The sequence below is a fragment of the Grampus griseus genome (assembly GCF_964374135.1).
Source record: "Grampus griseus genome assembly, chromosome: 17".
Taxonomy (NCBI): domain Eukaryota; kingdom Metazoa; phylum Chordata; class Mammalia; order Artiodactyla; family Delphinidae; genus Grampus; species Grampus griseus.
The window spans coordinates 24255841-24283276 of NC_139011.1; the positions used below are offsets into that span (position 1 = coordinate 24255841).

The following is a 27436-nucleotide window of genomic DNA, read 5'->3' on the forward strand; positions in this document are numbered from 1 at the left end:
TCAAACTTAGTACTCTTTACACAAAAGATTTACATTGATTTTCATTTCACTTTTTTGATATCTATTACATTCTTAGTGAGAATAAGTGTCATATGCAGTTTATTCGTTGATTAAAGCACTCATTTATTTCACTCATTCAATACATTTTTACTGAGTGCTTACTTTCTCTCAAGAAATCTCGGAGGGGAATTGAGAAAATGAGAATTGCTCTGATCTTTCTGACTTTTCCTTTAAAGTTAGAAGTCTTTTTTTTTTTGTATATGTATTTTTTTGAAATGTGAATTTATTTGTATATACCCACATACACTTTTAGGAATATAAATGGAATTGTGGAATGTGATTAAATATAATATTTTTTGTATGTTACATATGTATTTAAAACCACATAACACATAACTTGATATATTAATTAATTTTGAAATATTGCTTTTTTTCATCTAATCTCACATTTCATGAAATTTGTTGTTTTTGCTTGTGCAACTTTGAGAATAGTATTGACATATATTGAGATGGAGTGGACTTGAGAAGGCACGTACTTAGGACTGGGGGGTAAAATAGGGACTATTAAGATTTTTCTGTGCTCTATTACCTTGAAGATGCCCATTTACAGTGGTAAATAGCCCCACCACTCCCCCCAAAAGAGATTTTTTTTAAATACATCCATGTTTAACAGGATCATTCTGTATCATTCATTAATTTATACATACACTTCATAACTTAGTTCCATTCTTATTCTATACTTCTTTTTCCAGAAAATAATTCTATGATTTGTCCTCTCTTTTATAAGCCTTAGGCATTCTTCCTTTAAACTTCAAGAAGGTTCCCCTAGATAAGAGTAAATAAACTCTTGCTGAAACAATGTCTTTCCTCTAACTCACTTAAAATTTTTTTTTTACAGTTCTTCATTCAGACATTCAAATTCAGGAGTGTAAAACTAAAAGGGCCCTACTGAAATCATTTTATGCTCCAGGAATAAGAGTATTATGTAAATAGCAGAAGTCCAGGAGACATTTTATCTCTCTTTGACACGGTGTGTTCTGATTTTACTTGGCATGTCCTTTCATATATATCCAGTGGTGTTACATTAATTTAAATACATGTGCAAAGAACAACCTATGGCTATTTATAACTTTGTATTCCTTTATTAAAGATAATAACGAACTAGAATCTTTTGCTAAAAAGAAAGCAGATAATATGAGAAAGCTGGGAGATAAGGGACATAAGTTACTAGAGAGCTTGAAAAAGCAAAGTAGGTCACTGAGACAAGCAGAAAATATGCAGTATCTTTTTAAAAATGAAATAACTCTTTAAAAATATACTCCAGCCAGTGATTTTTTAAATAGAATAGCTTAAGAATCAAAATCACAGAATACTATTCATAGAGAGAACCATTACCTGATTTGGAAAAATAAAATAAAAAGTCCTCTCTAGCAAGTGTGAAAAACTGATAAGAAACCTTTGTTTAAAGAGTGAATTCACTTTAGCAGGACCCTTATAAGGTCACTGTGTAGAACTGGTGAGAAAAGCGAAAATATTTCTGGGAATCAAGTAGAAATCGTTCTGAATAAGCTCACTTTGGGTAAAATAATGCCAGATTTAAAACAAATCTAAAAATGTCTTGATGTAGAGGACGGACCTAAAACAGGCACACAGTAAAAGAATGTGAGGTTAACAAATTTAAGGCAATTGAATAATTTAGTGTTTCAGTGTTGTATATAATTACTGTTCTTTATAGTCAAAGGGATATGAACAGCTCTACTGCAAATTGGCCTTGTTAGAGGAGCATTTAGTACAAAAATCTTTTATCTACCCTTCTCCCTACAGCCTCTTGTTTCCCACATTCATATGCAGTTTTATAAAAAAAAAAATTAGGAGTAGGCCACTCATTCATATATACAAGAATCTCTTCCTCTGAGGAACATTTCTTAATTCTCTCCTCTCCAAGTTACTCGTTTTTGTACTCCTCCTTTGTCCTGTGGTATATTATTGCAGAGATTTGATCTTTCAACTTTCCTTCCTTCTTCATATCTTCAGTAAGTCAAGTACCTTCATAAAATTCCTCAAAGAAGACATGGCTCCATTTTCATTGTCACTAGTCAAAACCCACTGTTACCCCTACTTGACAACTGTAAAAGCCTATTTCCTCGCCTCCCTCCTACCCTTTTAGCTTCCAGTTTGTCCTCCATATGGCAGTATTTATTATCACCTCTTTAAAATGCAAATTGAGATCAAGTATTCTTCTGCCCATGTCTCCCTTATCCTTCCACACCAAATATGAAATCAGTTTATGGCTCTTCACTGAACTAAGAATGGAACCCAAATTCCTTGATAAGTTGTACAAAGCCCTATAAGATCTGGCTACTTTTTACCTCTTCACAAACTACCTGATTCCTGTGCCCCACCATCTATTGCACTTCAGACATACTGGTCTCCTTTCTGCGTTGCAAACACTCTTTTTAAAGTCCTTTCAAGTCTTCGTATTGTCTGTTCCCTCCTGCTGGACATAGTCCTGGTATAACGTTAGAGAGCCTTCACTAACTGCTGAATCTAAACAACTAAGGCAGTCACCTGCTTCTTTGCCTGAGGCACAGAACTGCTCATGACAGGTGTACAGAGATGAGAAATAGGTGTTCAATTAGCTTCCTAGGGCTGCAGTAACAAATTACCACACACTTGGCAATTCAAAACAACAGAAAGATATTCTGGCACAGTTCTCAAGGCCAGAGTTTGAATAAGGCACTGGCAGGGCTGTGCTCCCTCCAAAGGCTCCAGGGGAGAATCCTCCCTCACCTCTTCCAGCTTCCAGTGATGCCAGGTGTTGCTTTGTTTATGACAGCATAACTCTAATCTCTGCCTCCCTCTTTACATGGCCTTCTCCCTTGTGTCTCTGTGGGTTTTCTTCTTTTCTGTCTCTTATAAGGATATCTGACATTGGATTTAAGGCCCAACCTAATGCAGGATGATCTCATCTTGAAATTTTTACCTTAATTAAATCTGCAAATCCCACATTTCCATTCCAAATTTCCACATTTGAAAGGAAGATGCTAATTCTTGTCTCCTAGGTTTTTCTAAGAATTAAGCTAGATAACGTCTACAAAGCACTTAGTACAATGCCTGGTGCTTAAGAAACATAACAACATTTTCTCATTCTGTTGGTAAGTAAATTCAATTTTATGCCTAAATGAACTATTGTTTAATTTAAATACATGATTCTTATTCTTCCAATATATCTATTTTTACTCTATCTCCATTTTCCCAATCATTTTTAAAACTACCATGACCAAGTTGTAAATAAGTTAATTTTTTAACAAATGCAAGGTAAGGAGAAAGACCACTTCCCAGTCCTAACATTTATTTTTCTTTTCATTATTTCCTAGTGTCTTTAAACAACAGTGTAAAGTTATTTTTATATTCATTTTAGAGGCAAATATATATAAAATAAATATATTTTATTTTTATATTTCTTTTACAGGCAACCCTCAGGCCTACCTCTGCTGTATGTATGTGTAATCACTTCCCCCACACCCCAAGTTTTATTTATTTAACTCTTCTGGGTTTCAGTTTATTTTTCTAGGGACTAGTTTTACAACCTATTATGGAGAAATCATCAAAATAATATTTGCAAAGTACTTCTAAATTTGTCAAGTATTTTCACAAGCATTATCCATTTCATATATCATTCACCCATTCATCCAAGAAGTAATATATTTGCTAGCATTCTTGGCACTAAGCTGGGTACTGGGATAAAGATCTGAAAGCTATCCTCCAGTAGTTAGGAAGCACACTAATGGTAAGTGCTATGATGGGCATACATGCCAAGTGCTATGGTAAAGGTGTGGTAAATGGTTCAGACTTAAGTGCAGGGCATTGTCAGACAAAGGGTATATATTTTTTTCTTTTTCTTTCTTTATTTTTTGGTTGCATCGGGTCTTAGTTGCAGCATGCAAGATCTTCGTTGAGACATGTGGGATCTTTTTTGTTGTGGCGCAGGTTCTTCATTGTGGCGTGTGGGCTTCTCTCTAGTTGTGGTGTGTGGGATTTCTCTCTCTAAGTTGTGGCACGTGGGCTCCAGGGAGTGTGGGCTCTGTAGTTGTGGTGCATGGGGTCCCAGGCACGTGGGTTCTGTAGTTTGTAGCACATGGGCTCTCTCACTGAGGCACGTGAGCTCAGCAGTTGTGGTGCACAGGTTTAGTTGCCCTGCAGTATGTGGGATCTTAGTTCCCCAGCCAGAGATCGAACCAGCGTCCCCTTCATTGGAAGGCGGATTCTTTACCACTGGACCACCAGGGAAGTCCCCCAAGGGTATTTTTTTTAATACATACTAATAGGTATTAAATCTAAGGGGAAAAGGAAAATTTAGGGAGGAGCAGTAGAGGCAAAGGCAAAGACTGGAGTCTGGGTTTGAGGAGAGGGTTGGCATAAATCAAGGGTGGGGAAAAAAACAGAGTCAGATCCTAGAGGGCTGGAAAGTCATGCCCTAGACATGGACTTTAATCTTAAGATAATGGAAAGTCATTGAAGAATATTAGGTAACATGAATTTACCTAAATTTTAGAGAGCAGCAAATTAGGAATTAGAAATAAATTGGAAATGAGTTAAACAGAAGGTGGGAGAACAGGGGCTCTTTGGCAATCCTTAAGGGAAATTGGAAGGGTCTGACTTTACCTTGTAAGTGAGGTTGAAAAGAAGGGACTAGTTTTAAGTCACATTAAAAAAGTGATTAATACTTAGCATCCAACTGGATGTCACTTCTCAATGAATTTAAGTGACTTGCTTAAGTTGACTTGAACAGTAATTATTCTCTCTCCAAATATAGTTCTTCCAAATTTATAGTAAAATATCATATCATGTTGCCTTTGGAGAAATCTCTTTATTTTAGGGTCTGGAATCCCTATGGAGAGTTTGAAGTTAATTCTTTAGGTTCAATTATTGTCTCTTAGTTTCCTTTATGTTTCAGTTATCTAATGCTGGAAAAGAGACTATACTCAAATCTTAGTAGCTTAAAACAATAATGATGTATTATCTTTCACCATTTTCTGGGCTGTCTGGGCTCCGCCTGTTGGTCCTTTTCTATGTGATGTTGTCTGGGCTCCCTTTACCTAGGACCCAAGCTGGGACTGCAGCATCCAAAATGGTTTTACACACATGTCCTGAATCTCTCCTGGGATGGCTGGAAAGGCTGTGTCTATTTTCAGAAAGAACTTAGACTTCTAATGTGGTGGCCCAGGACTTCAAGACTGAAATTGGAAGCTCTGAGGCTTCTCAAGAACTAGGCCCAGAACTGTAACAGACTTCAGCTGCATTCAGTTGTAAAAACCAATTCATATAGCCTACGCTGATCAAGAAGGAGATAGAGATTTCACTTCCTGATGGCTGGAGTACCATTAATATAAAGGGATGAGAGGAATTATTTGTAGACTTTCTACCATACTCCATCATTTGCACTGACCTATTTTGTAGATCACTTCTGAAAGTAGATATTTTCTTTTCTCTATTATCTTCCTTGAAGTAGATAATGTCAACTTAAGTGCATATAGTAATACAGGTTATTCTTCAGAATGATAACGTAATATAGGTATATAAAATTTTTTCTTTGTATATGCCTATAAGATATTCCTGAGACATATGGCTTAGGTATCACTATAACTGCATTAAGGATCTAGGCCATGTCTTGTACTTTCTTCAGTTCCAATAGTGATGATAAAATTTCATGCACTAGCAATTCTTTTGCTACAAGTCATACATTTTATAACCATCCCACACAGAGAGAAAAATCTCCTTATAGTCTAGTATTTTCCAATTAGAAACACTGAAAGGAATGGTTTATATGTCCCTTTGGTACAAGCACTGGTCAATGTTAGATGCTGATAGATGGAGTACATAAAATAAATGATGGAAGATGGACAGTCATTAATTTGGGGAGATCATTAAGGAATCCTTCCTACTCCAGACAAAAAATGTTAATTGTGAGGCTCAGAGGAGCCCTGTTTTTGGTAATTGTTTTATTTTAGAAGGACTGGAGAAGTCTAGAGTTCTTCCCCTCCCTCTGACCCTTTCATGATGATCATTCCAACTTGGCTTCCTATATTTTAAATTAAATACGAGTAAACTAGGAACATTATTTAAGATCTGAAGTTAATAAATATATTTTACACTTACACAGAAAAGTATTTATTTCAGAAAGGCAGAATTATACAGAATCTATTGCATATTATTTATTTAAGGGCCTTTAAATGAACGCACTTTAATTTATAAACACACTGAAAATTCTTTGATACATGTAAACCTAAAATTGAAGAGGACAGATTTTAATAAACTTAACCCTGAAACACACACACACACACACACACACACACACACCACCACCACCACCACCACCACCACCACCACCACCACCACCACCACCACCACCACCATCAAAAACAAAGCAAAAACAAGAAACAAGGCAAAACCCAAAATAAACTGTGCCCTTGAGCATTCCATGACTAATTCTTTTGGCTCAGTTATGTTATGTAGTCAGAAGACTAAAACCTTTTTAACTGTATGTGAAGACAATCTGGATGTAGCTTCCCACTCCTCCCCCTGCCACATACACCTGTCCCCTTGATCTCCAGGGCTGACTTTGTTATTCCTGATATCAAGGTATCTCTTTTCATCCTCACCCTTTGCTTCCCAAAACTGTGTGTCCTGGTAAAGAGAGATATCTTAGCATTCAGAATGACTTCACATCTGAATTAGGAAGCTGCACTCAATGTTTAAGAGCAAGGGCCATGGGTTCACTCTGCCTCTGTTTCATACAATGGTCCACTACTTATTAAAGCTGTGTAGTACTGATAAATTATATAAATTCCCTGTGCTTCTACTGCCTTTTCTGTAAAATGAGGATAACGGTGGTAGGTATCTCAAAGTGCTATGATAAAAATTACAGATAAAGATAATGCATTTTAAATCCTTTAAAAGAGCCATCAGGTACACATATTAACTAATGGCCTTTAATCTCATTAATGATCATTTGAAGCTCTAATGACTAGATATCAATAGTATACTAAATGCATACTGTGGTTATAGCATATTAAAATCACTCTCACCCCTCTTTTCTAGTTTTCTGGTTACAGAATCAGAGGTGACTGTCCTTCTCAGTTATACTTATCTGGTCATCTTTGCCATTTTCAGTGGGCTTTCTTATCCATACAATGCCCAAGTCCAACACCAACACTTTTTCCTAAGGGTTAACTTTATTCTTGGAGGTATTCACACCTAAGAAATTCAGTTATCTGCCCTTTGCCAACTGAAGCCCTGCTTTGAACTCTCAGATATTCTTTGCACAATATATGTGCTAAATATTATTTCTCTTTATTTTCATCATTCTTTGAAATACTCTGTTTTTTAAAAAAATGGTCTTTGGTTAACATGAACGCTTGTATCTTGACTGTAAGTCTCAAATATATTTTCTTGCTAGCAGCCATCTGTCAGCAGGTTTGAGCTGGACTGTCACTAGAGTTAAACTAAAATACACTTTGAATAGTGTGAAAACCAGTTCAAGACAACTTATCTTTCACCTCCCTTTATTCCTCAACACTATGTCACCTGCAGAATTGTGTCCCCCAAACGGTAATATCATCTTAGCTGTCACTCACGCTCTTGCTTTCCAAACCATACAAGAGAGAAATGCTGCAAGGGAATTCAGAAATCTTTGTGATTTGTTTGCTGAGTGCCAAGGGGTATAACCACTCTCTTTGGAATCACATAAAGCCTGATTTTCACTTTTATATGCCTTTCAATGTACTATTCCTTCTAAAGCAAATAGTGACTCCATGCTTAAAGGAAGACCCATGGAGGTGTGGAAGGAGATAATAACCAGAACACCTATTATTACCACTAGGTTAAGATGTGTAGGGTAACAATAAGAAGAAAAAAAAGGAAAATCATATTATTGCTGCTGCAGTGAAGAAAAATAAGTGTCAAAAGGAAGTTGGAAAATACAACCATGAAAGCCTTTCAGTTACTTTACCAATACAGAAATATTTTTTCTGCTCTTTCCAGCTCAGTACTTTCTTGCAAGAATTTTTTTTTAATAGAAGTATTCAGGCAATAAACATGACAGGCAGCTCATGTCTGGAGGACTGTAAGACACCTCTAAATTTTGTAAAGTATGAAGAGAAGGGTGACTGAATTCATGGTACCCCCCAAATATAGTAACTTGGAAGAATTTCATCACCTGGAGTATCTTAATTTTGTCATAAAGGAGAAATGATGGAAAAACAAGTTAAATGTCAGACATCACAAAGTCTTGGTATTTCTCCACTGGTACCCCAAAGTTGTAAATTCTCTATAAACAATAGAGAAAAGAATACCGATTTGGGAGGGCAGGGTCAAGAGGGCATACTAGGAGGACGTGGAATTTGCATCTCCTCATAACTAGGGTACCTACTGGGCACCAGTGGGAGACCACGGACACCTAAGGGGGCGAGAGGAACCCCCAGTGACCAAGGAATATCAATCAGAGTGAGGCCATTGGGAGGTTCTCATCTCAGCACCAAGACCCAGCTCTATCCAACTGCCTGCAAACTCTAGTGCTGGATGTCTCAGGCCCAACAACCAGTAAGACAGGAATACAGCACCACTCATCAAAAAAATAAAATAAAATAAAATAAAATGAAATGAGAAAAAATATGTTACAGACAAAGGAGCAAGGTAAAAACCTACAACACCAAATACATGAAGATGAAATAGGCAACCTACCTGAAAAAGAATTCAGAGTAATGATAGGAAAGATGATCCAAAATCTCAGAATACAGAGAATACAAGAAACATTTAACAAGGATCTAGAAGAACTAAAGAATAAACAAACAGTGATGAACAACACAATTACTGAAATTAAAAATACTCTAGAAGGAATCAATAACAATAACTGAGGCAGAAGAACGGATAAGTGAGCTGGAAGATAAAATGGTGGAAATAACATGGAGCAGAATAAAGAAAAAAGAAAGAAAAGAATTGAGGACAGTTTCAGAGACCTCTGGGACAACATTAAATGCACCAACATTCGAATTAAAGGGGTCTCAGAAGAAGAGAAAAAGAAATGGTCTGAGAAAATATTTGAAGAGATTATAGTTGAAAAATCCCCTAACATGGGAAAGGAAATAGTCAATCAAGTCCAGGAAGCACAGAGAGTGCCATACAGGATAAACCCAAAAGCAAACATGGCAAGATACATATTAATCAAACTATCAAAAATTAAATACAAGGAAAAAATATTAGAAGCAGCAAGGGAAAAGCAACAAATAACATATAAGGGAATCACCATAAGGTTAACAGCTGATCTTTCAGCAGAAACTCTGCAAGCCAGAAGGGAGTGGCAGGACATATTTAAAGTGATGAAAGGGAAAAATTACAACCAAGATTACTCTACCCAGCAAGGATTTCATTCAGATTCAATCAGATAAATTAAAACCTTTACAGATAAGCAAAAGTGAAGAGAATTCAGCACCACCAAACTAGGCTTACAAGTGCTAAAGGAACTTCTCTAGGCAGGAAACACAAGAGAAGGAAATGACCTACAAAAACAAATGCAAAACAATTAAGAAAATGGTAATAGGAACATATATATCAATAATTACCTTAAAAGTAAAAGGATTAAATAATTCAACCAAAAGACACAGATTGGTTGAATGGATACAAAAACAAGACCATACATATGCTGTCTTCCAAAGTCCCATTTCAGACCTAGCGACACATACTGACTGAAAGTGAGGGGATGGATAAAGATATTCCATGCAAATGGAAATCAAAAGAATCCTGGAGTAGCAACTCTCATATCAGACAAAATAGACTTTAAGACAAAGACTATTACAGGAGACAAAGAAAGACACTACATAATGATCAAGGGATCAATCCAAGAAGAATAACAATTGTAAATATTTATGCACCCAACATAGGAGCACCTCAATATATAAGGCAAACGCTAACAGCCATAAAAGAGGAAATTTAACACAATAATAGTAGGGGACTTTTAACACCCCACTTTCACAAATGGACAAATCATTCAAAATGAAAATAAACAAAGAAACACAACCTTTAAATGATACGTTAAACAAGATGGACTAAATTGATATTTATAGGACATTCCATCCAAAAACAACAGAATACACTTTCTTCTCAAGTGTTCATGGAACATTCTCACAGATAAACCATACCTTGGATCACAAATCAGCCTTGGTAAATTTTAAAAATTTGAAATCATATCAAGTATCTTTTCTGACCACAATGCTATGAGACTAGATATCAGTTACAGGAAAAAAACTGTGAAAAATACAAACACATGGAGGTAAGCAATACACTACTAAATAACCAAGAGATCACTGAAGAAATCAAAGGGGAAATCAAAAAATACCTAGAAACAAATGACGATGAAAACACGATGACCCAAAACCTATGGGATGCAGCAAAAGCAGGTCTGAGAGGGAAGTTTATAGCAATACAATCCTTCCTCAAGAAAAAAGAAAAATCTAAAATAAACAACCTAACCTTACACCTAAACAATTAGAAAAAGAAGAACAGAAAAATCACAAAGTTAGCAGAAGGAAAGAAATCATAAACATCAGATCAGAAATAAATGGAAAAGAAATGAAGGAAACAATAGCAAAGATGAATAAAGATAAAAGCTGGTTGTTTAAGAAGATAAACATAATTGATAAACCATTATCCAGACTCATGAAGAAAAAATGGGAGAAGACTCAAATCAGTAGAATTAGAAATGAAAAAGGACAAGTAGCAGCTGACACCGCAGATATACAAAGGATCACGAGAGATTACTACAAGCAACTATATGACAATAAAATGGACAACCTGGAAGAAATGAACAAATTCTCAGACAGGCACAACCTCCCGAGACTGAAACAGGAAGAAACAGAAAATATAAACAAACCATTCACAAGCACTGAAATAGAAACTGTGATTAAAAATCTTCCAACAAACAAAAGCCCAGGACAAGATGATTCACAGGTGAACTCTATCAAACATTTAGAGAAGAGCTAACACCTATCCTTCTCAAACTCTTCCAAAATATAGCAGAGAGCAGAACACTCCCAAATTCATTCTACAAGGCCACCCTCACCCTGATACCAAAACCAGACAAAAATGTCACAAGGAAAGAAAACTTCAGGCCAATATCACCGATGAACATACATGCAAAAATCCTCAACAAAATATTAGCAAACAGAATCCAACAGCATGTTAAAAGGATCATACACCATGATCAAGTGGGGTTTATCCCAGGAATGCAAGGGTTCCACAATATATACAAATCAATGAATGTGATACACCATATTAACAAACTGAAGGAGAAAAACCATATGATCATCTCAATAGATGCAGAGAAAGCTTTCCACAAAATTCAACACCCATTTATGAAAACAAATCTGCAGAAAGTAGGCACAGAGGGAACTTACCTCAACATAATGAAGGCCATAAATGACAAAACCACAGCCAACATCATTCTCAGTGGTGAAAAACTGAAACCATTTCCTCTGAAATCAGGAACAAGAGAAGGATGCCCACTCTCACCACTATTATTCAACATAGTTTTGTAAGTTTTGGCCACAGCAATCAGAGAAGAAAAAGAAATAAAAGAAATCCAAATCGGAAAAGAATAAGTAAAGCTGTCACCGTTTGCAGATGACCTGATACTATATATACAGAATCCTAAAGATGCTACCAGAAAAGTAGTAGAGCTAATCAATGAATTTGATAAAGTAGTTGGATACAAAATTAATGCACAGAAAACTCTTACATTCCTATACACTAATGATGAAAAATCTGAAAGAGAAATTAAGGAAACATTCCCATTAACCACTGAAACAAAAAGAATAAAATACCTAGGAACAAAGCTACCTAAGGAGACACAAGACCTGTATGCAGAAAACTATAAGACACTGATGAAAGAAATTAAAGATGATACAAACAGATGGAGAGATATATCATGTTCTTGGATTGGAAGAATCAACATTGTGAAAATGACTATACTACCCAAAGCAATCTACAGATTCAATGCAATCCCTATGAAACTACCAATGGCATTTTTCACAGAACTAGAACAAAACATTTCACAATTTGTAGGGAAACAGCAAAGACCCCGAATAGCCAAAGCAATCTTGAGAAAGAAAAACGGAGCTGGAGGAATCAGCCTCCCAGATTTCAGACTATACTACAAATCTACAGTAATCAAGACAGTATGGTACTGACACAAAAACAGAAATATAGATCAATGGAAAAGGACAGAAAGCCCAGAGATAAACCCATGCACATATGGTCACCTTATCTTTGATAAAGGAGGCAAGAATATACAATGGGGAAAAGACAGCCTCTTCAATAAGTGGTTCTGGGAAAACTGGACGACTACATGTAAAAGAATGAAATTAGAACACTTCCTAAAACCATACACAAAAATAAACTCATAATGGATTAAAGACCTAAATGTAAGGCCAGACACTATAAAACAGTTTAGAGGAAAACATAGGAAGAACACTCTGACATAAATCACAGCAAGATCCTTTTTTTACCCACCTCCTAGAGAAATGGAAATAAAAACAAAAATAAATAAGTGGGACCTAATGAAAATCAAAGCTTTTGCACAGCAAAGGAAACCATAAACAGGACGAAAAGACAACCCTCAGAATGGGAGAAAATATTCGAAAATGAAGCAACTGACAAAGGATTAATCTGCAAAATTTACAAGCAGCTCATGCAGCCCAATGTCAAAAAAACAAACAACCCAATCCAAAAATGGGCAGAAGATCTAAATAGACATTTCTCCAAAGAAGATATACAGGTTTCCAACAAACACATGAAAGGATGCTCAGCATCACTGATCATTAGAGAAACGCAAATCAAAACCACAACGAGGTATCACCTCACACAGGTCAGAATGGCCATCAACAAAAAAATCTACAAACAATAAATGCTGGAGAGGGTGTGGAGAAAAGGGAACCCTCTTGCACTGTTGGCAGGAATGCCAACTGATACAGCTACTACTGAGAACAGTATGGAGGTTCCTTAAAAAACTAAAAATAGAACTACCATAATACCCAGCAATCCCACTACTGGGCATGTACCCTGAGAAAACCGTAATTCAAAAAGAGACATGTACCACAATGTTCATTGCAGCACTATTTACAATAGTTAGGACATGGAAGCAACCTACGTGTCCATCGACAGATGAATGGATAAGGAAGATGTGGCACATATATACAATGGAATATTTCTCAGCCATAAAAAGAAGCAAAATTGAGTTATTTGTAGTGAGGTGGATGGACCTAGAATCTGTCATACAGAGTGAAGTAAGTCAGAAAGAGAAAAACAAATACCGTATGCTAACATCTGTATATGGAATCAAAAAAAAAAAGGTTCTGAAGAACCTAGGGGTGGGACAGGAATAAAGACCCAGACGTAGAGAGTGGACTTGAGGACACGGGGAGGGGGAAGGGTAAGCTGGGATGAAGTGAGAGAGTGGCATCGACATATATACACTACCCAATGTAAGATAGGTAGTGGGAAGCAACCACATAGCACAGGGAGATCAGCTCCGTGCTTTGTGACCACTTAGAGGGTTGGAATAGGGAGGGTGGGAGGAAGATGCAAGAGGGAGGGGATGTGGGGATATATGTATATGTATAGCTGATTCACTTTGTTATAGAGCAGAAACTAACACAACATTGTTAAGCAATTATACTCCAATAAAGATGTTTAAAAAAAAAAAAGAATACCTATTTGTATTCTTAACCATGGCAAACCATGAGATTCATTAAAGCAATATTCATCATCACATAACTATAAATCATTTTATAATTTCTTTGCTTTGTTGTGATTATCTTGTGTATTCCTCATAGTCATTTTCTTACTTTAGTACTTGTTTGGAGATAGGAAATAGAGTAATTCTAGACTGAATGGTATAAAGTTCACTTTAACAAGGTAGGGTAAAAATATAGAAATCATAGCTGTGTAAATAACGCAAATATATTCTGAAAATGTATTTGCCCTGCATATAGTAACTTTATGTTGTTAGACACACAGAGCTTCATTTATTTAAAAAGAAATCTAGTTTTCTTGGTACTTGTCAGGTAGCTTTTCCATAATCAGAAACACACCTTTGAATTGTGACATAAGAATGAGAAGAGCTTTTTGATTCTTCAGGTTTTTTTTTTTAATAGATCTTTATTGGAGTATAATTGCTTCACAATACTGTGTTAGTTTCTGTTGTACACCGAAGTGAATCAGCCATATGCATACGTATGTCCCCATATCTCCTCCCTTTTGAGCCTCCCTCCTATCCTCCTATCCCACCCCTCCAGGTCATAGCAAAGCACCAAGCTGATCTCCCTTTGCTATGCTACTTCTTCCCACTAGCTATTTTTACATTTGGTAGTGTATATATGTCGATGCTACTCTCACTTCACCCCAGCTTCCCCCTCCCACCCCGAGTCATCAAGTCCTTTCTCTATGTCTACATCTTTATTCCTGCCCTGCAACTGCCTTTTGAACAGCCAACCTAGAATTTTTTTCAAGCTCATTCATCTTACATTTATGGGCTAAAAAAAGTGTGTTATATTTCTTATCAGAGAAGAAATTAAAAGGAGAAGGGGGTTGGAAACTCAGAAAGTTAGCCTACAAAGAGGGGTCAAATAACTATTCAAATTTTAGAAAATTTCAAAGAAAAAATTATAGAAAATTATGAAAAAACAAATCCTACCAGGTAAAAACTAAGGGTAGGTAGTGAGAAGAGGATGGAACAAAAATGAAAGATCAGTGATCTAACTGGCATAGTAAAGGAATTACAAAAAGTGAAAAGCTATTTAAAAAAAAAGCAAATAGCATATTTGTGGAAATTTAAATTCTGGAGCCAGAATGTTTGTGTTCAAATCCCAGCTCTGTCATTTGATAGCGGTATGATCTGGGCATTTACTCTTAATTACTCTTTTTTTTTTCTGTGCCTGTTTCCTCAACTGAAAATTGAGATAAGTTCAGGGCTACATCATAGGGCTGTTGAGAGGATTAAATGAGCTGTTACATGAGAAGTGCTTAAAATAAATAGAAGCAAATCTCAAGACTAGGTATTTCTCTTCTTTATAAAAGTACAAGAAGTAAACAGTAAGTAAAGAATTATTTTGAATAATCCAAATGGGGTGCACCATGGTGGGTCTATATTCTGTGAGACCTCTAAGGAAATCTTCTTTACTGGGTAAGCATCCCAAATCTATTAATCTTGTGATTATCTCTGTCTATTCAAATTTTGGAATTTACTAGCAAGCCTACACATCAAATATAATATTTAGTAGACACTGTCATATTAAGTGTATTACATTTTATATAGATTTATTAAGGGGAATGTTGATGTTCAAAACTTGCAGTGTTTATGTAATAAAGTGGGTTTACAATTTGCATTATAGTTATTTTAGTTAGCATAAAAAGACTGTAGTTTAGAAGAAATTCTGAGAGATCTTTATTCAGGTTTACATTGAAAGCCATTATCATTTTACCTTTCATAGTTTCTATGTCTTGAATGTAATGTTAAAATAGGTTGGATTCGGGCTTCCCTGGTGGCGCAGTGGTTGAGAGTCCGCCTGCCGATACAGGGGACACGGGTTCGTGCCCCGGTCTGGGAAGATCCCACATGCCGCGGAGCGGCTGGGCCCGTGAGCCATGGCCGCTGAGCCTGCGCGTCTGGGGCCTGTGCTCCGCGGCGGGAGAGGCCACAGCAGTGAGAGGCCCGCGTACCGCAAAAAAAAAAAAAAAAAAATAGGTTGGATTCATAGACTTATCACTTGTTCTGATACTTATCAATACTTGTGAATGACCGTACGAATAATAAATGTTATGTTGCCTTAAGTATTAAGTCTTGTATCTATGATGCACACTTTATATACATTATTTTTAATTTTTATAAAATGATTTTATATAGTGTTAATTATGAAAGTACGATCCAAGGAAGATAAATGACATACCAAAATTGTGCAATATTTATCCACAGCAAGAGTGAGTGAAAGCCATTGATCAATCCAAAGACAAAATAATAAAAATTTTATAAACTATAAAGTGCTATGCAAAATTAATTACTATTATTCTACTAGAAGATAAAAGAAGTTACTAAAGTTATTTTAATTCCTATTCTCTTGCTCATTACAAAGCTAATTTTATGTGATTGATGTCAAAATGTTATGTTTTATTTTAATAATGAGAGAAAGACAATTTGGTTTGCTCATGGATGTATAAACACCAATTGTTGGAGTATGTAACTACATCTTCCAATGCTAATTTTTCTTGTATATACTTAACAATACTTGCTGTGCTTTTTTGTTGGTCTGATGCTCAAATGATAGTTAAATATAATGTAGGGCTTCCCTGGTGGCGCAGTGGTTGAGAGTCCACCTGCCGATGCAGGGGACCCGGGTTTGTGCCCCAGTCTGGGAAGATCCCACATGCCACGGAGCGGCTGGGCCCGTGAGCCACTGAGCCTGCGCATCCGGAGCCTGTGCTCCACAACAGCAGAGGCCACAACAGTGAGAGGCCCGCGTACCGCAAAAAAAAAAAAAAAAAAAAAGAAAAAAAAGAAAAAACATTAAAGGAATAATACAAATAACACCAATTTTAAAATTTATTCAGAAGACCTATGAAATAGCTGGGAGAGAATGCGGCTTTATGAAGCCTTTGGTTTATTCAAAGGCATTGGAATTATGCCAAAAGGCATTAAGTTTAGAGCACATATGGTTCATAGGGTATGGTTAGTTATAATTAATATCCACTTTAATGGCTAAAGATCAGAAGAAAATTAAGGTATTAGTAACAGAAAAATACAATGAAAAGCATCATATTAATGGACTATTATTTTTAAATGTTCTTTTAGTCCAAGGAAAAAAGATATAGTGTATATATCATTAGAGGTAGAATGTGAAATCTGTGGTCAGTGTCTGATAAAAGCCACAATTTCTGAAAGTTTAAATTTGAAATACTAATATATCTTAACATGATACCTTATTTGACTACAATGCTTGATAATTAAATGTTATCCTCTTCCTTCAATATTTAGTATTAATCAGATCAAGTTAAAAGTCATTTATATTACAATTTTATTGTAGTGTCTCTCTTGACCTTAACTTTGCAATAATGTCCTGAGAAACTCTTTATAAGTCTGCAGGTGATGCTGTAGAAATAATTCAACTTTCATAATTTTCAACTGGAATATTCATTTATAGTAGTAATTCTACACTGTTGAAAATATATTAGAGAATCATGTATTGAAGTTAGGAAGCAACTGGAGACCACTGATTTCTTCCCTTTGACATTACAGGCTAGTGCTTACATGCAATCTGATAATATTTGTCTAAGATACTCTCATTTGCCAGATTGATAGGCTTTCCTCTCACTTATTTCTATTTTCAAGAGGCATATCTGTCCCTAACTGTTCTTTCCATCCTGATTAATTTATCCCATTTTTCTTCTTGACTTTTTTTTACTTTAGAAACTTTCAAATGCAACCAGAAATGTTTTGGCTATTCCTCAAGTCTGTCTGGCAATTCTATTATTATAGAAAATGGTGAATATCCTAGGTAATTCCCAACTACATGGACAAATCAACACATGGATGCTACAGTATAAAACAATCCAATGAATTCAGGAAAGCAAAATTACACATTTCTTTCTTACCATCAAGAAGGAAAGAATGAATATTTTGGATATGCAGAATGGTCCGAATGACAAAGTTTGAAATGTAAGGGCAGTCTACAACATGCCAGTGGAGCAGTATGATTGATACACTTTAGAAAATATGCCTTGGACAACCTCATCTTTTACCTTAAACCTAAAAGATATGTTTTACCTGATACTAGCAAAACTAGAATAAAAATGAAACATCAAAAATTTTAATACATTAAAGAATCAACTCAAATTTGAATACATCTTTATTTTCCCACGAGTCTATATTTTAGATAGCTTTTCAAGGACTCATGTTATAGTACTTATCCTATATATCTATAAAGTATTTGTTTATGTCTGCTCTACCATTTGATTTTGCCAACTAAGGGTTGAAACACTGTTATAAATTTTTTGTAAAACCTAATGTTCAGTACAGTGTTTGGTACCTAGCCCATGCTCAGTGAATAATATTGCCTTGAACTATTGAATTCACTGTAAATTGTTTTTGCCTGAATAATTATATTAGTTGATTTTTAAATACAGTTCAGACATAGATTTTTAGAATGAAAGATTTTTTTGGTTAAAAAAAAGGCTGAGAGACCGGTTGGTGTGACAGAAAATGAAAAAGTATAAGTGATAAGAAATAAAGATAAAGCAACATAGTGCAATTTCTACCTCTGGCTCTGATGGAGTAGCTTGTAATGGACAACTTTCATCAAAAACAATTATAAAAAATAGATAAAATCTTAAAAAAGCAAAAAAAAAAAAAGTATTTGTTGCTAGAACTAAATTACAATAAATACTGGAAACAATTTTTCAGATAGAAGAAAAATAAACCTAGATGAAAGGTCTGAAATGATAAAACAAGCAAATATGTAGGTAAATCTAAATGAATGCTGAGTAATTAAGATAATAGTGTCTTTGGGTTGCTTAAATTATATGTATAACGAAAGCCTACAAAAACAATAATACAAACATCAGGGTCTGGGATAGAGTTATAATTCTCTAACATCCTTGCTTTGTTCAGGAAATGATGAGTACTAATTTGTAATTGACCCTAATAATCCAGAATACACATTTTACTCTCTAGGGTTACCGCTAACAGAATATGCAATTAGAAAGCTAATAGAGAGAAAAAATGCAATTAAAAGGCCCACTTGATTAATATAAAAGAAAACAAAAGGAGGAAGTAAAAGAACAAATGTCAGGCAAAACAAACAGAAAACAAATACATATATAGTAAGTTTAAATAGATTAAATACTCCAAAAGTAAAGACTGTCACATGAGCTAAAAAAAAAACTAAACACTGCTTATAAGAAATCCACCCTGACTATAATCTTATAATAATTATAAGTATAGACACTAACATAAATAACTGAATGTACCTATACTAATGGCAGATAAAGAAGACTTTATGTGGTGAAAATTGATGGATCTAAAGATCATTACATAATGATACACAAGTAAATTCACCAGGACCATATAATAATTTTAACTATATTTACTTAATAATTTACTGTCCAAACATATGGAACAAAAACTGAAATAGAAGTGACAAATGAATATTACAGAGATTTTCAACAGTTAGTAGCAGATTAAAAATACAGAAAAAATATTAGCAAGAGTAAGAGAGATCTAAGCAACACAATTAAAAATTTTGACCCAATTGGCATGCATTCACCCAATAAATAAAGATTACATATTCTCTACAAACCTACATGGGAAATGTATGTACCAATATCAAGTTACATTTTCTCCCTTAAGAAAGGCAAGCTCTCCAGCATTAACATTTGTGTGATGTTCTGAGATGAAAATTGTCTTCCTATTCTATAAAGAATAAAATAATTTAATGTGTTTTTATTGATAACCTGAACTAGAGTTATGGAATTATATTTTACAGGCATCCATCTGCTAGCATATTAGATACATTTGGGCAGTAGGCATTTTTAATTCTCTGACAAATTGGTAATAGGATTTTTTAGGGTGTTTGTTTAAATCTGTATGTTTTAATTCAAAGATAGCGGAATAGCTAAATTATGTAATCGAGCTTCATGGCCTAAAATAATAATTATAGCAGTAAAGAAGAGGAAGAAGAAAAGGAGAAAGAGGAGCTAACATCAATAATACCCACTATGCTTAAAATATTATTCAAAGAGATCTGCAGTTGTTAACATGTTTAATCTTTAAAACAGGTACTCTTATTATCCCATTTAATAGATAAGGAAGCTCAGACTTAATAAGGTTGGTAATTTGCACAAAAGGCATGTTAGATTGTGAAATAAGGATGCCTAGCTTCAGAATCTGTGGCTCATTGAAAAACTGGTATTTTCAATGAAACTACGAATTACATTTTAAAATTTAAAGAGACACATGTAGACAAGAAGGTCTCAATAAATTCATATTTTAGAGAATATATAATAAAAATAGTGATTTCTTAAAAAATGAAACTAGGTGAAAATTTTAATGAGTTCTTCAACAACTATTTCAAACATCCTTATCTCTAGTGCAATAATATTACATAGACATGGCCTAAATCAAAACACTGTATTAATGGCTGGTGATCATACAATTTAAAATAAAATATATAAAACTATTTTTTATGGCTAAATACATTTCTGATGATTTTTGTTACATCTGTTGTTCTCCCTGGCTTTATATAGAAAACAGATGTTTCTTTATACCTCTCAATCCATCTGAAGATATGTCATATATCATATACACCCTCCCCCCCATAAAAGAAAACAATAAAATACATGTGGAAAACTAAACTGATAATTGTAGAATTTAGAAAAAATGAGAGAAAAATGTCAGGAGGGATCATCACTGTTTATAGTGGCTTGAGCTTGATATTGAAGGACCTGAAATTTTGCCTAAGCAGAAATGAAGGGAATAAGCTTCATTTAAAGAAAACAGTATATAAAAAAGAAATGGAGGTAAGAAATTTAAAGCTTATTCTAGAAAAGATGAGCAAATTACGTGGGAAAGGCACAAATTTCAATGCCACTTACAGGGGATGATTTGAGAGATAACACAAAAATCATAGCTTAGATTGCATGCCAATGACATTATTTAGATTTTTCCACAGGGTTAGCTTAGCTCTGTTTTAGGTGGATGGCTCTGTTGAAAATGTATAGAAAGGATTAGGCATAGAAGTGATTGAAGAGGAAAATGGCACAGGCTGTATTCCTCAGAAAGCAGAGTCTGTAATGGATTCTGATTTTTTTTAGAAGTATCTTGATAGCAAAAATATTTCAGGTTATATAATGATACATATAACACAAATTCAAGGAATATTGCAAGTATATTTCACTACAGATCATTTCTTTGATTGAATAAGGATAGACTAAAATACTCAGGTGACCCACTACCTGCAAAATTTCTGATAGTTAGGTTTTGCAATTAATTTAATTAACAAGCATTGAATACTGTGTCTTATGGAAATTGTTTTTGCATTTTCTATGATGTTGCCTTAAATAGTGATTGTTGTCTAAAAGAACATTCTACAAATAATGAATCTATCAGTATAAATTAGAAACAAGAAATTTCCTCCTTCAAGATCAGAGGAAGAGCTATTCAATATGTGAAAAGACCATGACATAGAAAAAATTTTGTGGTATGGGAGAAGAAATTTTAGTTATGACCTAAAAGTTTTCAATAAATAATGAAATAAAAAATCATATGCTTTTCATATTACCTAAAGTGATATACAGATTCAATGCAAACCATATCAAAATTCCAATGGCATTTTTTAAAAGAAACAGTAAAAAATTTTCAAAATTCATATGGAACTACAAAGGATCTAAATAGCTAAAACAATCTTGAGAAAGAAAAGCAAAGCAGTAGGCCTCACAGTTCCTGATTTTAAAATATATTACATAACTCAGCAATCAAAACAGTATGGTACTAGCATGAAGATAGAAATATCAACCAATGGAACAGATCAAGGACCCAGAAGTAAACCAACACATCTATGGTCAAATGATCTTCAAAAAGGGTGCCAAGAATAAACAATGGGGGGGCTTCCCTGGTGGCGCAGTGGTTGAGAGTCCACCTGCCGATGCAGGGGACGTGGGTTCGTGCCCGGGTCCGGGAAGATCCCACATGCTGCAGAGTGGCTGGGCCATGGCCACTGAGCCTGCACGTCGGGAGCCTGTGCTCCGCAACAGGAGAGGCCACAACAGTGAGAGGCCCATGTACTGCAAAAAAAAAAAAAAAAAAAAGAATACACAATGGGGAAAGGAAGTTTCTTCAACAAATGGTGTTGGGAAAAACAGGATACCCATATGTAAAATAATAAAATTTGATCCTTAATGTATACTATACATAAAAATCAACTCAATGTAGATTAAACACTTAAACATAAGACCCAGACTATAAATCTCCTAAAAGAAAACTTAGGGGTAAAGCTTCTTGACATTGGTCTTGGCAATAATTTCTTGGATATGACACCAAAAGCACAGGCAATGAAAATAAAAATAGACAAGTGGGACTATACCAAACTAAAAACTTCTGTGAAACAAGGAAACAAAAGAGTGAAACAGAAAACACAGTTTGGACTATACCAAACTAAAAACTTCTGTGAAACAAGGAAACAAAAGAGTGAAAAGGCAACCGATGCAATGATATAAAATATCTGCAAACCATATATCTGATATAGTGTTAGTAGACAAAAGTTATAGAGAACTTATACAACTCAATAACTAATAAACAATAATTTTTAAAATGGGCAAAGAACTTGGATAGACATTTCTGCAAAAAAGAGAAACTAATGGCCTGCGGCTATATAAAACATGGTGAATATCACTAATCATTAGAAAACTGCAAATTCAAACCACAATGAGATCTTCTCATAGCTGTTAGGATGGCCATTATCAAAAAAAAATACATACATATATATGTAAGTATGTGGAGAAACTGGAGCCGTTGTGAACTGATATGAGAATGTAAAGTAGTGCAGCCACTATGGAAAACAATATGGAAGTTCTTTGAGGAATTAAAAATAAACTACCATGTGATCCAGCAATTCTACTCCTGGGTATTTATACAAAAGAACTGAAATCAGGATCTCAAAGAGATGCTTCCACGTTCATGTTCATTACAACATTATGCGTGATAGCCAAGAATTGGAAACAATCTATACATCCACTGAAGGATGAATGAATAAAGAAAATGAGGTATGTATATACAATGGAAATCAGCTTTAAAAAAAGAAGGAAATGCTGTCATAGGCTATATCATGGAAGAACCTTGAGGACATTATGCTAAGTGATGCAAGCAAATCATAGAGGACCAAATACTACATGATTCTACTTATATGAGATATCTAAAGTAGTCAAGTTCAGAGAGGCTAAAAGTAGGATGGGGGGCAGGGGAAATTAGGAGTTATTGTTCAATGGGTATAGCATTTCATTCAAGCAAGATGAAAAAGCTCTAGAGATCTGCTATCTAACAATGTACACTCCAAAATTGGTAAGAGGATAGACTTCATATTATGTGTTGCTTACCACAATAAAAAGGGTAATTGCTACTGCTGAGTTCTTAAGTTTTTATCACACAATGTTGTGTGTCAGAAAAATGTGAGCTTAATAGTGGGGAAAAAAAAAAAAGAAATCTTGATATGATTGGGCACAAAAGCTGCTGCAGTAGATAAACACGAATGTGAAAAAAAGTTAAAAGTTAAGCACCAGTGTGAATGTTGTTCTAGCACGGAACTTACCACAAAAGAAAACAGAAGAAATATTAAAATATCATAAAAAATGCTGTACAAATAGTCATTGCATTGTTCTTCACTGTGAAGGAAAGGTAAAATATGGACATGGGAGAAGAAAGAAAGAAAATCTAAAAATCTATATTGTTAACTAAATTCTTATTGACAATATGACCCAAATTATGGAAATTTTGTTTTTGAAGAATAAATTGACTAAGTGGACATTAAATGTTAAGATGTGAAAAATACAACATAAGGCACTCAGAAACAAAGACTGAATCTATAAAAATTTGCAATACCAGTTTTTGAGACCAGTTTTCCATAAACACATAACAAACTATCTTAATCTAGTTTTGCTTCCACCTGTTTACACAGCACAGTGTGCTTACCCTGATCATAGAAATCATTCTGTAATAATAAAATAATCTATATTTCCTTGCTGTCTCATGTTGTAGTTTGTCATGAAGACAGGCTAAGATAATGTTCTTTTAGTCATTTTATACCTAAGGCATGACATATGTGATGAATAGATGAACAAATATTGAAGAAAGATCATCAAAGGAGAAGAAGCTTCACATGCACTATAAAGAGCAGTAAAGAGTTGTGAATTTATGACAGCAATGAATAAGCAAAGTTGTTTCATTTAGAAATGTACAGTATATGAATGGCAAATATGGATTACCAATGAAAAACCAGAAACCTAAGCAATTGTATCCTAAAAAAAGAAGTAAGAAAGGGTAAAGTATCCATTAAAATATATGTGAAGGGGCTTCCCTGGTGGCGCAGTGGTTGAGAATCTGCCTGCCAATGCAGGCGACACGGGTTCGTGCCCCGGTCCGGGAGGATCCCACATGCCGCGGAGCGGCTGGGCCCGTGAGCCATGGCCGCTGAGCCTGCGCATCTGGAGCCTGTGCTCTGCAAAGAGAGAGGCCACAACAGTGAGAGGCCCGTGTACCGCAAAAAATAAAAAAAATAAAAAAATAAAAAATATGTAAAGGATATGACAAGACAATTTACAAAAAAAGAATGATAAATAAATGAAAAGCATATAACAAAATATTTGATCCCAGTACTAATCAGAGAAATGCAAAAATAAAATAGTAAGATAATATTTTTTTTTTGCCTTGCAAAATTTGCCTTATGAAAAATCTAGTGTTGCCAAAATCAGGGTTGGAGGTCGGAAACACTTAATAACCTTGTGAAAGCAGCAATAATTTTTACTTTATTGAGGACAGTTTGGCTATATGTCTCTTAAAATTTAGTACTCTCATTTCTGGAATTCCATCTGCAGGATATATCACACAAGTGCACAAGGATATACATCCAAAGTTGCTCTTTACACCCATGAAACCACAAAGAATGAAATCATCAAAAGGAGATATGTCAAATAAATTATAGTGCAGACATACCATATGCCATTTAACTATGTAGTCATTAAAAAAGGAATGTAGTAAACACATATATGTGGATCCAGAAAAATATCAGTTATATTTTACAAAGTTAAACAAAAAATTCAGGAAAATATGCTTAGTATGACTGACTCTATTTATAAAAAAATATATCTAATGCATAGAAATATACATATTACCTGCATGCCTAGAAATGGCTTGGAAAAGTAAGCTTATAACAATGACAAACCTTGTGAAGCATAAGTAAATGAGGAAAATTTTGTTTTGCTTTTAAAGTTTCTATTTACTTCTGATCTTTTGGGTGTGAAAATTATTAACCTTCTGTTGGATAAATGTACTTTATTATTAACACTGTGATGTTTAATCAAACATATATAAACAAAAATGAAAATCAAATGAAGAACACAGATAAGAAGCTTAAAAATAGGGGTAATTCCCAATTTGCCTGGAGAAAAAAAAGGAAAGGAATTGAACTGCATGAATCAGCAGGCCCTTGAAGAATTAGTGGACAAGGCTGAGCCTGTTGTTTTAGGACATATGTCCTTTTTCTAAAACTATTAGGGTTATGGGTCTTGAGACTATATAAAACAGCCCATAGATCAGACTGTAGCTGAAGGGATTCATGCTTGCATTTAGTTATGAAGTTCAAATTGGAAGCTGTTCAGGCAGAAAACTAATAGAAATGGGTGGTAGCTAATTAACCTAAGGCTTCAAAGTAATTGCTCTGCAAGAAGCAATTTCAAAAGGGACCTTTCTGTCTCTCCTTTTTTTTTTTGAAAATCAGAAAATGCCCTATTTGATTTTTGGTGCATGAGCAAAACTATAAGTATACACACAAATATTGATTTTTAAAAAACGTACACCTTATCCAGCTTCTTGGTAAGCTTTTGAAAGGGCAAAACGATCACAAGAACTATGCCACATATCACAAACTGAATAACCCAGGCTTATGACTTTCCCATATGTAAAGATAATCAGAGTATATTACTGAAGTAAATACAGCTAGGAGGATAGGGTTATACTGATTAATCCAGCCCTGAGCCACCCACCTCACCACTAGTCAGTAGAGTCAGCTATTCCAAAGCATATAGCTGTTTGGTAGAGAAGTGGCTCCCCTAGCAAAATCAAGGTGCTCTTGTGGAATGAATGGACAACATCCCAAATTAGCCTCCATCTGCCATGATCTACAACTCTGGCTTCCCATTTTTGATGCATAGTTTCTTACACTTTTAAAACATATCCATACCTTTATTACATATACTGTACTCATTTCTTCTCAGAGAGAGAAGCCCCAAATTTCCTGCATCTCTACATCCAGTTTCAAAGATACTTTGGGTAGTACGGCATTCTCTTATGAAAATTAGCTTGGTATCTCTCACTGACAGCTTCATGGTACGTAAGCGTCATGTAGGACACATAGATGTGGAAATAAAATCTGGGTGAAGAATTCTCATCAGAACTTCTGAAATTGAGGCAGGAAAGACAGGACCAGGCCCAAGGACAGCCTACTCACATATTGGCATTAGGCAGTTCGCAAAGCGACCTCCATGTTTTGCACTTAATAAGATTATGACACATGGAGTAATGGCATCTAAAACAGAAACTTTGTAGCATCTGAACAAGAAACTCTGATCGTGAAAACTGGGGAGCATACGCAAATAAAAACACACAGGTTGCTGATGACCCTGTATGACTTTCCACATGTGGCGCTCAACTAGTAAGGAAAAATTTAAGGGAAAACAGCTCTTAGAGTGCATGTACAGTAGCTTCAGGAGACAAATGCATGTGCAGGATGAGAAGCTGATGCAACCTGGTGTAATCCAGGCCACACCTCAACCCTCCCCTCAATGAATATTCCACCGTACTCAAAAAGACCCTCCACGCACTCAAAGCGCTAAAAATAAAATGAAAAGGGGGATCATCAACCCTGTAGTGCAGCTCTTTACTCAGGAGGATGCCCACACTCTTCTCCTTAGAGTGTGTTAACTTTCACTTTTGCCTCAATAAACGGCTTCTTTGCTCTCTTTTCTTCCCAGCCTCAGCGTGCGTGTGTTTATTCTTTCCTTGGTGTTTTGTGTTCTTTGACCAAATTCTTTTGGACAAGTTGAACGAGAGCCTGGACTTTTGATAAACCTTTTCAGGTATCAAAACCATGGCTGCCTGCCTCTAGATCCAAGCTTTAACTGCATGTACCTACTTGTCTAGGTACATGCCGGGGACCATCTTCTCTGACCATTTTATAAATCTTAGGGTTTTGCATTACCCAATATGACTACAGAATATTATATACTTATAAAAGATTCTTCAAGAAACATGCTGTTTTCTAGGTATCTCTAAGAGTCAAGCTCTCAATAATTTAGACCTCCCATAGAACTAGTAGGGATGTTTTTAAGATGGCTGCTGTCAGTTGTCCAGGGCTCAATTTTTCTCCCCAACCTTAGATGTCACTCTGATATGGTTAGTTTAGACCGTGCTCTGGTCAAAGAGCAATTACATACGTTTTGTTTTGTTTTGTTTTCTAGGTCTGAGCCTTTTATCCTTCTGATAAAATCAGAGTGGGACAGATTTTCCTAAGGCACATTGGTTGCATGGTAGAGATTTGCATACACAAAACAGTTAGCATGATTTACTAAG

The 27436-nt window shown here is 35.2% G+C and overlaps 1 protein-coding gene across 3 annotated transcripts in view; it reads left to right on the forward strand.

Moving 5' to 3' along the window:
• Positions 1–27436, forward strand: part of CSMD3 (CUB and Sushi multiple domains 3) — a gene marked incomplete at both ends in the record, with an annotated part of 1078626 nt that overhangs the window by 89796 nt on the left and 961394 nt on the right. The window lies entirely within an intron of this gene.